Here is a 15189-nt window from a genome sequence, read left to right on the forward strand (position 1 = left end):
ATTATGGACTTTATCAACCGATTTGTCTTCGTTTATCTGGATGATATCCTAACCTTCTCCCGTAACCTCCAGGAGCACACCATCCATGTCCGCCAGGTTCTTCAGAGGCTCTTGGAAAACAAACTATTTGTTAAGGCCGAGAAATGCGAATTCCATGCTCGTTCCATCAGTTTCCTGGGGTACATCATTGAAAGTGGGCAGGTGAAGACGGATCTCGAAAAGATCTGGGCGGTGGCAGAGTGGCCCAAACCCACTTTGCTTAAACAACTCCAGAAATTTCTGGGATTCGCCAACTTCTACCGTTGCGTCATTAGGGACTACAGTCGGGTGGCAGCACCCCTTACCCAGCTCACCTCTCCTGTGACCCCCCCCCTTCCCCTGGACTCCCGAAGCAGACTCATCCTTCTCAAAGCTTAAGATGCGTTTCACCTCTGCTCCCATCCTGGTCCAGCCTGACCCATCTTGCCAGTTCACAGTGGAGGTGGACGCATCTGGCAGAGGGGTGGGGGCAGTCCTCACTCAACACTCCGTCCCAGAGTGAAAGTCCATCCCTGCACCTTCTTCTCTCGCCATCTATCCCCCGCTGAATGTAACTACAACGTTGGGAATCATGAGTTGCTGGACATTAAACTTGCCTGGAAGGAGTGGAGGCACTGGCTGGAGGGAGCAGAACATCCGTTCATTGTTTGGATGGACCATAAGAACCTGGCATAAATTCAGACAGCTAACCGCCTAACTCCCGCCAGGCCTCTTGGGCACTGTTCTTTGGCCACTTCAACTTCACTCTTATCTACCGTCCTGGTTCCAGGAACGTAAAGCCAGACACTCTCTTTCATCAGTACGTCTCCAAGGAGGATCCTTCCAATCCTGATACTATCCTTCCACCATCCTGTGTTGTGGCTGCCCTCACCTGGGAGATCGAGTCCGTAGTTAGAGGCCCAACGGACTCAGCCAGACCCAGAAAATGGCCCCCCAATCGTCTCTTCGCGACTGACTCTGTCCATTCTCAAGTTCTTCAGTGGGGGCATACTTCCAGGATGGCAGGCGAACCAGGAATTGGTTGCACCCTATCCCTTTTGAAGCGATATTTCTGGTGGCCCACCATAGATGCTGACATTTGCTCCTTTGTCTTCTCCTGTTCTGTATGTGCCCGTGGAAAAGCCTCCCACCGGCCACCTGCTGGGCTGCTTCGTCCCCTACCTGTCCCTGGCCGCCCTTGGTCCCACATAGCTCTCGATTTCATCACTGGTCTACCCCCTTCACATGGTAACACAGCTATACTCACCATTGTGCACCATTTTTCCAAAGCCGTGCACTTCATAGCCCTTCCCAAACTCCCTACAGCCCGTGAAACTGCCGACCTCCTTGTCCAACACGTCTTCCGCCCACATGGAATCCCCTCTGACATCATTTCTGACTGGGGCCCCCAACTCATCCCCCAAGTCTGGAAATCCTTCTGTTAAGCCCTCAGAGCTTCAGTGAGTCTGTCTTCTGCTTTCCATCCACAGACTAACAGTCAGACGGAGCGAGCCAATCAAGACCTGGAAGCAGCACTACGCTGCATTTCCGCCAATAACCCATCATCCTGGAGCACGCATCTCGCTTGGATTGAGTATGCTCACAACTCCCTGACCAGTGCTGCCACCAGTATGTCCGCTTTCGAACGTTCCCTAGGCTATCAACCCCCTCTGTTTCCTGCCCACGAAGACGACATTGCTGTGCCTTCAGTTCAGGCCCATCTCCTGTGGTGCCGCAAGGTCTGGAGGGACGCTTGTTTGGCCCTGCTCCGCTCCACTGACTGCAACCAGCATATCACTGATCGCCACCAGATTCCAGCACCCAACTATCAGCCCAGTTAGAAGGTTTGGCTCTCTTCAAGAGACATCTCCCTCAAAACCAAATCCAAGAAATTCACACCTCGTTACATTGGACCATTCGAAATCAAGAGCATCGTCAACCCCTTGGCAGTCAAACTCAAGCTACCCAGATCCATGCACATTCATCCCACGTTCCACGTCTCCCAACTGAAACCTGTGTCTGTCAGCCCTTTGTGCCCTCCTGCCAAACCCCCTCCACCTGCCTGAGTCGTCGACACTCACCCAGCTTACACCGTCTGGTGAATACTGGACGTGCACCGCCGAGGCAGCGGTTTCCAATACCTCGTCGATTGGGAGGGATACGGTCCTGCGGAGCGCACCTGGATCCCCCGCTCCTTCATCTTAGACCCCTCCCTCATCCAAGACTTCCATCACGACAATCCAGGCAAGTCTGCTGGTTCACCTGAAGGCTCCCATTGAGGGGGGGATACTATCACGGTCCCAGCCGTCCCTTCCGTTTATTCCTCATGTTCTCCAAGTGTGTGTGTGTGTGTGTGTGTGTGTGTGTGTGTGTATGTATGTTTTTGTGTGTGTGTGTATGTATGTTTTTGTGTGTGTGTATGTATGTTTTTGTGTGCGTGTGCATTTGTGTGTCTGTGTATGTGCGTGTTTTTGTGTGCGCATGTGTTTTTGTGTGTGTATGTGTGTGCGCGCGTGTTTGTGTGTGTGTGTGTGTGTGTGTTGTGTGTGTAGGTGTGTGTTTTTGTGTGTGCGCGCATGTGTTTTTGTGTGTGTGCGTGCACGTGTGTTTCCTTTTGTTCTCCCAGGCTTCCCGATTGCGGTGCCACCTGAATCTCATCTAACCTGCAGCATAAATACCCTGGCTTTCCATCCACTCATCGCCAGATCATTGCTTCAGCCAGTGTGGTAGCTCATGTCCTAGGCCGCTTAGAATTGTGTATTCTAAATTTTATTTCTGCGCTGTTGTTTGCCAGTGTTAACTCTGTCTCTCCGTATCAGTGTTCTGTGTTTGGCTTCACCCATTTACCACAACATCTTCAAAATATTCCACCAGAATTTAATAATGGCCAAAACGATTACTTTGCTGCTCTAAACACAACTCATAGGACGCCAGAGGGATTGTGGAGAAGTATCAAGAATGCTGTACACGAAGAGTATGAAACGAATCTGCATAAGGCAAAAACACAGAAGAGACTGAAGTGGATGAGTGAAGAAACTCTGAAAATCGCACAGGAAAGAGAAGCCAAAGCTAAGGGAAAAAGGGTTGCAGACACAGTTTTCAATCGCACTTTCTAACCTCCTGCTCGGCAAGACGAAGAAAACTACTACAATAATGTGTGAAGAAGAAAAAATGGAAAATAAGAAGGAAGCACAAAACCAGTCTTCTTGAAGCTGTGAAACTGAAGAGAAAATTCCAGCCTCGAAAAGGAATGCTGAAAGATGCACAAGGTGCCATGCTCAGCAAATCTGAAGATTAAACAACGATGAAAGGATTACTGTGAGTCATTATACCAGGAAAATCAACTCTACCACGAGTATCATCCTATATCTTACAATCAGGAGCCAACAGCGATGAAGGATGAAATTAGAGCAGCATTAAAAGCCCCACCAAAGAACAAAGCACCTGGCATTGATGGAATTCCAATTGAAATACTAAAGCAAACAGACACAGTTGTTACAATATCGACAGCGCTCTGCCAGCTGATCTGCAAGACAACATCATGGCCAAGCGAAAGGAGGAAATCAGTGTTTTTACCAATATTGAAAAAAAGTGATCCAGCTGCATGAGAAGATTAATGTACAATCGCCCTCATTCCTCACACCAGCAAGATTTTACTGAATGTCATTCAGAAAAAAACTTCAAACATTTTTCAAGCGGGAGCTTCCTGAGTACAAGCAGGTTTTAGTAAAGGAAGGGGAACAAGAGACATCATTGCAGAGATGGATTCTCGAGAAGACAAAAGAACACCAGAAGGTCATCTATATGTGCCTTATTGATTACAACAAGGCCTTCGACTGCATTGATCATGACAAACTATGGAACTCATCAAAAAAAAAATGAGATGTAATGGTCATATGAGAACCAACAGGCAAATACCAACTGGAACACCACGGGGCTCGGTTATCTCACCAGACTTGTTCACACTGTACACAGATGCTTGCAGAAGTTCACACCCAGGCCTGTAGTACATCAAATACTCAGATGACACAGTCATCATTGACACTACCAACTTTGATGACTGCATCACTGAGGAAGTCAATAAATTTGCTGGATGGTGCACGAACAACTATCTGGACCTGAACCCTGTAAAACTAAGGAAATGGTAGTGGTAGTGGATGGTAACAAGAGGGCATACAGGAGCGAGATATGCCAACTAGTGAGTGGTATTGCAGCAACAACCTGGCACTCAATGTCAGTAAGATGAACGTGCTGATTGTGGGCTTCAGAAAGGGTAGGACAAAGAAACACATACCAATCCTCTTAGAGGGATCAGAAGTGGAGAGAGTGAGCGGTTTCAAGTTCCTAGGTGTCATGATCTCTGAGGACCTAACCTGGTCCCAACATATTGATGCAGTTATAAAGAAGGCGAGACAGCAACAATACTTCATTAGGAGTTTGAAGAGTACACTCAAAAACTTCTATAGATGTACTGTGGAGAGCATTCTGACAGGCTGCATCATTGTCTGGTACAGGGGTGGGAGCTACTGCACAGGACCGGAGGGAACAGCAGAGGGTTGTAAATTTAGTCGGCTCCATTTTGGATACTAGCCTACAATGTACCCAGGACATCTTCAAGGAGAGGTGTCTCAGAAAGGCAACGTCCATTATTAAGGATCTCCAGCACTCAGGGCATGCCCTTTTCTCACTGTTGCAATCAGGTAGGAGATACAGAAGCCTGAAGGCACACACTCAGTGATCCAGGAACAGCTTCTTCCTCTCCGATTCCTATATGGACATTGAACCCTTGAACATTACCTCACTTTTTAAATATATATTTGTTTTTGCATGAATTTTACCAATATACATATACTGCAATTGATTTACTTGCTTTTTCTTCTATATTATGTATTGCATTGTACTGCTGCTGCTAGGTTAACAAGTTCCACGACACATGCCAGTGATAATAAACCTGATTCTGATTCTATTAGAAGATAGCAGTACACTGTCCCAACCCTGGAATTAAGTGGCCAGTCAATAGAGCGCATTGGAGAATACAAGTACCTCAGCATAACTATAAATAACAAAATCACCTTTAAGACCAATGGTTGGTCTATATTCTCCAAGTGCCAACAACGGCAATTTTTCCTTAGGAAGATGCAGTAACTTCAGGTCCAGCCATCGATTCTCCAGAAATTTTATAAATGCTTTATTGAATCAATATTAACTTACAACATGACAGCACGGTTCACAGCGATGAATACTATCTACCTCAGCCCACTCAACAGCATTGTCAAAATAAGTAAAATCATTGGCCAAGAATGATTCACTCATCAGCATCCATAAAGAGACAGACAATAAAGAAAGCTCAACAAATAGCAGAGGACATTATGCATACACTTCTCACACACTACACTCTCATGCCATCTGGATACTGCTACAGGTCCCTGCTCATCAGCACCAGAGGAGCCTTATCCAGTTTTGTGCCTTCCTCCACTCGCCTCAACACCCAATTTTGAATATATAGTATGCATAGAAGCTTTGACAGTAAAAAGAGTCAGTTTTATTATGTGTATAATATACAGCTTTATTCTCCTTCTCGCAGCTTAGTACGGAAGGGAAAATCTTCTTTAGTGTCTTGTCCCACCGGATGATGGACTTTCTCCTCAAGAACGCTTACGTCCACACTTCAGTGCAGAAGGGTGGAATTCAGGGAGCGTCTGGATGCTTGGAACACAGTGGAGTAGTCACCCAGCTGATCAGAGAGGCGCACATGGGGAAGGGAGAGCTGGTCATGCTTTGGCTAGGTATCGCCAATGCGTATGGGTCAATACCCCACAAATTGGTGGAGTTTACACCGGACCAACACCATGTTCCCAGAAAGGTCAAAGACCTCATCATGGACTACTATGGGAACTTCAGACATGGAATCACTTCTGGAGCTCTGACATCAGACTGGCATAGGCTGGAGAAGGGGGGTTATAACTGGGTGCACAATTTCCATTATTCTCTTTGCCCTTGCCATGAATGTGATAGTCAAGGCAACTGAGGCAGAGTGTAGAGGCCTGCTGACTGTCTGCTGTTCGGCAGCCCCTGATCAGAGCCTTTATGGATGGCCTCACTGTCAAACCAGCTAAATCCAGTTTCATGGTGTTGAAGAAGGGCAAAGTGGTGGACAAGTTTCGTTTTACCTTGGATGGCACTACAATTCCATCTATCACCGCGAAGCCAGGTAAGAGCTTGGGGAAGACCTTCAACTGTAGCCTCGGAGATGCAGCATGGCATCCTACCCCGAATACTATGGCCGCTACTGGTATACGAGGTGCCTTTGACAACTGTGGAGTTGCTGGAGAGGAAGGTCAGTAACTACCTTTGAAGGTAGCTGGGCCTACCTTGTAGTCTGAGCGGCTCAGCACTGTACGGGAGGTGCAAAAAGCTGCGACTTCCCTTCAGCAGCCTGGACGAGGAGTTCGGGGTTTCCCGCACAAGAGGGGTGCTGCAGTACAGGGATTCCAAGGACCATAAAGTGGCAGCAGCAGGCATCCAGGTACAGACTGGCAGCAAGTGGAAGACACAGTTAAGGCTGGTGGTAGCAGAGTCCCAGCTGAGACACAGGGCTCTGGTGGGGACAGTGTCAACTGGGCGAGCGGGGCTGGGCTCCGTTTTACAACCTCACTGTGACAAGGCCAAAGGCAAGGACAGACACCAACTAGTCCTGGAGGAAGTGTGGGCTGGCATTGAAGAGGAAAGGAATAGCAGGATGGTGGGCATGCGGCAGCAGGGAGCATGGACAAGGTGAGAAGGTGCACTGGTGCGGACAACCTCCTGGTCTTACATCTGGCAGGCAGAACCCCAGCGCATTAAATTTATGATCCAGGCTGTCTATGATGTCTTGCCAAGCGCTGCAAACCTCCATGTCTGGGGCAAGAGCGATACACCAGCATGTCCCCTCTGTCCAGGAAAAGGATCACTGGAGCACATCCTTAGCAGCTGCCCTAAAGCTGCCATATCACAAATGACCTGACTTGGTCCAACCAAGCAGAGTTCACTGCCAAGAAGACCCACCAGCACCTTTACTTCCTGAGAAAACTGAAGAAATTTGGCCTGTCCCCTAAAACCCTCACTGATTTTTATAGATGCACTGTAGAAAGCATTCTTCTAGGGTGCATCACAACCTAGTATGGAAGTTGTCCTGTCCAAGACCGAAAGAAGCTGCAGAAGATCGTGAACACGGCACAGAACATCACACAAACCAATCTTCCATCTGTGGACTCACTTTACACCGCACGCTGTTGGAGCAGTGCTGCCAGGATAATCAAGGACACGACCAACCCAGCTAACAGACTTTTTGTCCCTCTTCCCTCCGGGAGAAAGTTCAGGAGCTTGAAGACTCGCACAGCCAGATTTGGGAACAGCTTCTTTCCAACTGTGATAAGACTGCTGAACGGATCCTGACCCGGATCTGGGCCGTACCCTCCAAATATCCCGACCTGCCTCTCCGTTTATTTGTACTACCTTACTTCCCATTTTTCTATTTACAAATGTTTGTATGATTTATAATTTAAATTTTTAATATTTACTAATTTTAACTATTTTTAATATTTAATATTTGTAATCCAGAGAGTGTGAAGCGCAGAATCAAATATCGCTGTGATGATTGTACGTTCTAGTACCAATTGTTTGGCAACAATAAAGTATAAAGTAAAGTAAAAGTAAAGCCTTGGGGGAAGGTCGCTACTGATGGCATCATGACCAGGTGCTGAAGGCAGTGGCAGAGAGCATTGCGATGGCCATGACCACCAACAAACAGAGTGGTCAGAGGAAGAACATCTCCTTTGTCAGAGCCGGAGCACAGCCCCTACGTCAGCCCAGACCGCATCATCATCGGGCTTGCTTAGCACCGCAGCAGACTGGCTGCTTCAAGTTGACCTGGGGAGGCAGCTGAAGTTTCCTAACCAAATACCAACAACTTTAATGAGGCCGGATGTGGTCCTTTCTTCAGTGTCCTTGAAGCAGGTTGTCCTCATCGAGTCAACAGTTCCCTAAGAGGACCGCATTGAGGAGGCAAATGAGCGGAAGCGGGCCAAGTACCAGGAGCTGGTGGAGCAGAGCTGGAGGCAAGGCTGGAAGGCTTGCTGCGAACCCATCGAAGTCGGGTGCAGGGGTTTTGCCGGCCACTCACTCTGCAGAGTCTACGCCCTACTTGGCATCACTGGGGCTGGCAAGAGGAAAGCTATCAGGACCATCACAGAGGCCGCTGAGAGAGCCTCCAGATGGCTATGGATCAGAAGGGGTGACCCGTGGGCTATTGCTGCTGGGTCACAAGCTGGGGTCTGATCAACCCGGGCTGGGTCGCCTGGGCAAGGGTGTATGATGCTGAAAGACCCGGAACACCTGATGACCCAATGTTTTATCAGTGATGATGTGTCCCAGCGCATCCGAAGGATGTATCTCAGAATCATTTATTTTAAATTATATCCATAAATTTTTAGTATTTATCTATTGTTAAGTATTTTATATTGTGTTTTTAACTATATGTAGTCTGGTGTTGTGTATGTTTAGTTCTATGATGTTCTCCACTGCACAAAGTGATTTGAATTGAATTGAATTGAATTGAAGGCTGCCAATCAGATGGATCAACATGTAATGCCCTGGTTCACATTTTCACTGTTATGCTGTAGGAATTTCATTTAGCAGTTCTATAAGAGCATTCTGTTCTGCTTTCAGCCTGTTTGGGTTATTGTTGAAAATAAGGGATGATGAGGAATGTGTGCCATCCAATTAGGATGGGGCAACTGGGGGAAGATTTTTTTGGTGAGGAACACTAAGGTTTGGCTTTAGCAGGAGATGAAGAGAGAAGACACTGGAGAGAACAGGTCATAGGATTTGACCCGGTGTGGGACTGTGATTCGATGGAGCCAGGTGCCAAGATTGATCGAGGATCAGTGAATATCGGTGAAACATTAAGCTCCAACTTATGCACATTTGACCGTTTAATTAAAACAGGACCTTTCGTATTTGTTTTTCTTTACTGACCCTTTAGTTAAGATTCACAAATACAATTATTTTAATCATATGCAGTCTGTTATTTTGCAGCGCTACTTTGTAATAAGGTTGCAAATTACACAGCATCCACACAAGCCGGCGTTTGGGATGGAAGAGCCATCTCAATCTATCTCACAGGTTTGGTGGGACTGGAGCATGCCTTTCCTAGACTTACTCAGCCAAGGAAACCAGAGGGTTTCAAACATCATAAGGACAGCTATGAATGCAACTTTATCTACAATGAGCCGCCCTTTTGAAGGTCGAAACTCATGGGGCAACTATCCATGAGTTGACGTTGATTCAATGGCATTTAACAGTAACAAGGAACATCAAAAGAAATATGGAAGAAACACAGGGTGAAGTAGAATCTATTCCTCCCACTTCGTTTACTGCAACAGACGATTTGTTCGACTATATCGTGTGTATGTCTTTTCAGTTTATAGGAATTGTACCTGTGTTTTGGAAATGGTTTGTAATTTGGAAAAGTTTAAGATAGGAATCTCTGAGTTTTAAATGTGTTTTAAGAATGAGTGGATTTAAATGTGTGTCACTGAAAACAAATTAACAGTGTTTTAGTTTGTTCTCATTGGTAGGGAGGAGAAGACTCACCACTCAAATAGTGGGTATTGGCAGCTAAACTCACTGTAGAGAATAAACAGGGAATTGAACTAGTCTTTGGACATTGGGTAGTTATAATCTCCCTTTAGTGTATTTATGTCCGATAGGGCTTAAGGTTTTCGTTTGAGTTTAGAACTTTGTGGTTAGCAAACCCACAATCATCAGCTGAAAAAGTTACAGATGTCACTCTATTCTTTAATATGGGAGAGAGGAAAAAGAAAGGAAAGTATAGGCCAGTTAGCCTGACTGCAGCAGGTGAAAAGTGTTAAGAATCCATTATTAAGGATGAAGTTTCGGGGTACTTGGAGGCAGATGATAAAATCTTGTTCAACAATTCTGCTGGAATTCTTTGAGGAAATAACAAGCAGTATAGACAAAGGAGAGTCAATGGATGTTGTTTATTTGGATTTTCAGTAGACATTGACAAGGTGCCAACCATAAGGCTGCTTAACAAGATAAAGGGAGAGATACTATTACAGGAAAGATACAAGCATAGATAAAAAATTGGCTGACTGGCAGGAGTCAAAATGGCAGAATAAATGAGGCCTTTTCTGGTTGGCTGCTAGTAACTAGTGGTGTGCCACAGAGGTTGGTATTGGGATCGGTTCTTTTCACATTATATGTTAATGAAGTAAATGAAAGAATTAATAGCTTTCTGACCAAATCTGCAAATGATACACAGATGGGTGGGGGTGGTATATAGTGCTGAGGAAGCAAAACATCTGCAGAAGGACTTGGACAGATCGGAAGAATGGGCAAAGAACTAGCAGATATAATATAGTGTAGAGAAGTGTATGGCCATGCACTTTGGAAGAAGGAATAAAGTTGTGGACTATTTTCTAATTGGGAAAAAATTCAAAAATCTGTTGCAAGGGACTTGAGAGTCCTCCTAAATGATTCCCTAAAGATTAACTTGCAAGTTGAGTTGGTGATGAGGAGGACAAATGGCACGATAGCATTCACTTCAAGAGGATTAGAATATAAAAGCAAGGATGTAACATCGAGGCTTTATAAGGCATTGGTCAGACAAATCTGTTGGAATTCTTTGAGGAAATAACAGACAGGATAGACAGAGGAGAGTTAGTGAATGTTGTTACTTTGGAGTTTTAGAAGGCCTTTCATGAGGTGCCAGACATGAGTCTGCTTAACCAGATAAGGGACCAGGGTATTACAGGAAAGATGCTAGCATGGGAAGAAGATTGGCTGACTGGCAAGAGGCAAAGAAACAGAATAAAGCCAACCTACTCTGGCTGGTTGCTGGTGACTAGTGGTACTCTGCAAGGGTTGATATTGGGTTGCTACTTTCTACACTATCTGTTAATGATTTTGATGACAGAAATGAAGATTTTGTGGCCTTGTTTGTGCATGATACAAAGATAGGTGGAAGCAGAAAGTCTCCAGAAGTATTTGAACAGATTAGGAGAATAGGCAAAGATGGCAGCAGCGCACGTGTATCGCGAGGCTCAGTGTCTTACCGGATTTCGAAAAATAGTGTTAATTTATCTGCTTGTTTCCTGCAAGTTCGCTCGATTCGGCTATGAGAACTACACTTACAGCAAACAGGCACTTCTGGTCATTAACTACCGATGCACCAACACAGTTTTGGACTATCCATTCAACTTTGACCAACTACCTCTGGAGTTAGTAAGGACACCATGGACCTGCATTCAATTCACTCCCACCGGAAGGGCCTGGCGCCAGCATCGAGACAGTATACAAAGATGGGGGAAGCGTAGAGGTCTGTGTGCTAGGCTAAGGCTAAATCCACACCAGCCAGCGCTACCTAGCATCTTCCTCGCCATGTTCCGTCTCTGACAAACAAGCTGGACGAACTAAGGACTTGGACCCTCACACAAAGAAGGCTTATGGATTGCAACATCATGTTTCTTTACGGAGACATGGCTAAACAGTGATGTTCCAAACAACCTGGTGGAACTGGAAGGGTGCACGGTCTTCAGGGCTGACAGAGCTGCAACAGCAACAGGTAAAAGTAGAGGAAGTGGTTTATGCATCTACATGAATCGATCATGGTGTACTAACTCTACCATTGCTGACACTTATTGGTCTGCTGATCTGGAATACCTGATTATTAGGTGCAGACCTTTTTATCAGCCATGAGAGTTTACATGCATCATTGCTGTCGCAGTTTATGTACCACTGGATGCAAATGCTAAAGTAGCCATGAAAGACCTCAGTGCCGCTATTAGCAAGCTGCAGACATTGCATCCAGACGGAGTTTTTATTGTCACTGGGGACTTTAATCATTGCAACCTACGTACCGTGCTTCCAAGATATTACCAAAATGTATCATGCACCACAAGGGGAAATAAAACCTTAGATCATGTCTACACAAATGTGGCTAATGCTTACAAAAGCACTACCCTCCCCCACCTGGGACAGTCCGACCATCTTTCATTGTTTCTGCTTCCCAAGTATAGCCCGGTCATTAAACGTGTGAAACCCACAGCGAAGACTATTAAGATCTGGCTGGAGGGTGCTGACTCTGCTCTTCGGCACCAATTCCAGCACACAGACTGGAGTGCGTTTGCTGCCCATGCCATCACAGACTCTCAGATTAACATTGACTTATATACCAACTCTGTCCTTGAGCACATCAACAAATGTGTAGATAGAGTGACATCACAAAAACAAATAAAAGTTCTCCCCAATCTGAAACCATGGATGAACAGAGAGGTTCACCTCCTGCTCAAAGCCAGAGATTCAGCCTTTAAGTCTGGAGACTGGGAGTCTTACAGCTCAGCCAGGGCCAACCTGAGGAGGGGAATCTCTTAGGCGAAACACACATACAAACAAAGGATCGAGGAGCATTTCAACTCCTCGGACCCCCGGCACATGTGGTATAGCATACAGATTATTACAGACTTCAAACCACCTAGTACTGTGCCCCCTTCCAGCTCTGTTTCCCTCCCTGATGAGCTCAATTACTTCTACGCTCGCTTTGACCGAGGGAACAAGGAGGTCACCCTCGAAGCGAATCTCCCACCTGGTGAACTGCCTCTCTCACTTTCCACCTCCGATGTTTGTGCCACCCTGAGCAATGTGAATATAGGGAAGGCAGCTGGTCCGGATGGAATACCTGGCCGTGTGCTCAGAGTCTGTGCAGGGCAGTTGGTCAGGGTCGTCACAGATATTTTTAATCTGTCTCTGGCCCAGGCAGTTGTCCCCACAAGCTTCAAGATTGCCACCATCGTGCCAGTGCCGAAGCATTCCACTGCCACGGGTCTGAATGACTTCCGCCCAGTTGCACCCACCCCCATCATTGCAAAGTGCTTTGAGAGACTGGTTCTATCACATCTGAAACCCTGTCTGCCCACTACCCTGGACCCCCATCAATCTGCCAAATGCACCAACAGGTCAACAGAGGACGCCATCTCCACGGCACTTCATCCTGCCCTGACCCACCTGGACAGCCCCAACTCTTACGTCAGAATGCTGTTCATTGACTCTAGTTTGGCATTCAATACTGTGATCCCCTCCAAGTTGATCGCTAAACTTCACCAGCTTGGTATCAGCTCATCCCTCTGCAATTGGACCTTGGACTTTCTGACTAACAGACCCCAATCTATTAAGTTAGACAACCTTTCCTCCTCCATTCTCACCTTGAATACCGGCATGCCTCAAGGCTGTGTGCTGTGCCCTCTTCTGTATTCCCTTTTCACCTATGACTGCGTTCCTGTATACAGTTTGAACTCCATAACCAAGTTCGCAGACAACACCACGGTGGTTGGCCTGATCAGAGGGGATGACAAGACAGCCTACAGGGATGAGGTCCAGCACCTGGCCGCCTGTGTGCTGGTAACAACCTGGCCTTAACACCCAGAAGACCAAGGAGATTAGTGTGGACTTCAGGCATGCTAGGAGCCACACTCATGTCCCCATCTACATCAACGGAGCTGTAGTGGAGCGTGTATTAAGCTTCAACTTCCTTGGTGTCCCCATTTCTGATGATCTCACCTGGTCCCTGAACTCCTCTATCCTGATCAAAAAGACGCAACAGCGCCTTTATTTCCTGCAGAGCATCAAGAAAGCTCACCTCTGTCCCAGGATACTGACGGACTTTTACAGCTGTACCATTGAGAGCAGACTCACCAACTGCATCTCAGTGTGGTATGGCAATTGTCCCATATTGGACTGCAAAGCACTCCAGCGGGTGGTGAAAACTGCCCAGCGGATTATCGGCACCCAATTGCCCACCATTGAGAACATCTACCATAAACGCTGCTTGAGCGGGGCGAAAAGCATTATCAAGGATGCATCTCACCCTAACCATGGACATTTTACTCTCCACCCATCCAGTAGGCACTACAGGACCCACCGCTCCCACACCAGCAGGCTCAGGAAGAGCTTCTTCCCTGAGGCTGTGACACTGCTGAACCTCTCATCACAGCGCAAAGCAGTATTGCACCCATATTGGACTGTCCCAGTACTTTTATATTTGTATGCTGTAGCACTTACTTTTTATTCGCAGTTATTTTGTAAATAATACTATTGTTTTGCATTTCTGCTCAGATGCTAAATCCATTTCATCGGCTTTGTATCTGTACTCAGCACAATGACAATAAAGTTGAATCTAATCTAATCTCATTCTAAGTGGCAGGTGGAATACAGAGTAAGGAAGTGTATGGTCATGGACTTCGGTAGAATGAATAGATAGACCATAAGATATAGGAGCAGAATTAGGCCTTTGGCACATTGAGTCTGCTCTGCCATTTAAACATGGCTGATCCACTTTTTCTCTCAGCTCCATTTTCCTGCCTTCTCCCCGTTACACTTCATAGCATGACTAATCAAGAATATGTAATGCAATGTAAGGTTTCATTGCCAATGCAATGGCTACTCTGTAAAGTTCCACTGCTGAGGTAATGATTTCTCTGTAACAGCAATGTTTGCGTTATGACTAGCGGTAACAGAGCATATTAGCCAATGAGCTGTATGTTGTTCTTTCATGTGTATCTGGGAGCCGGGAATTTGGGGTCTTTTGTCGGGGAGAGAAGATACGAGTGGAGAGAGCTGGTAGACCACCAGACAGGGTAGACTTGGAGCGAAGGTCCGAAGGTCAGCAATGATTGGAAAAGTTCGATGGTGGACAAACGGCCTTATCAGACAGCTCCAAAATTGCACATTAGACTGTTTCATGAGAATGAGCTCTTTTTCTTTTTTTGTTTTCTTTACTAACTATAATCCTACAAAATCCTACCTTGGCACCTCACCGTGGCGTAGGATTGACACTGGCTGAACTTCAGCGAAGTACGGCGGAGATTCGTTCTCTGGCAGGTCTAACTTAGCCGTGAAGGTGATGCTCCATTGGTATACTACTAGACTAGGTCTAGTAGTAGGATCGTGGCTAGCTGAGTCAAGGAGGTCAGTATGCCACTTTGTAGGTTATGCCTCTTCAGGCAAAGGCTGCACCCAAAGAGGACGCCGGCAGCAGGGCGTCTGATGGTGTCTGTGGCAGATGAATCCAAAAGGGTCAATGGTACAGCCACCCTGTGGCATGCGGAGGAACCA

Source organism: Mobula birostris, chromosome 4 (assembly GCF_030028105.1).
Source record: "Mobula birostris isolate sMobBir1 chromosome 4, sMobBir1.hap1, whole genome shotgun sequence".
NCBI lineage: Eukaryota > Metazoa > Chordata > Chondrichthyes > Myliobatiformes > Myliobatidae > Mobula > Mobula birostris.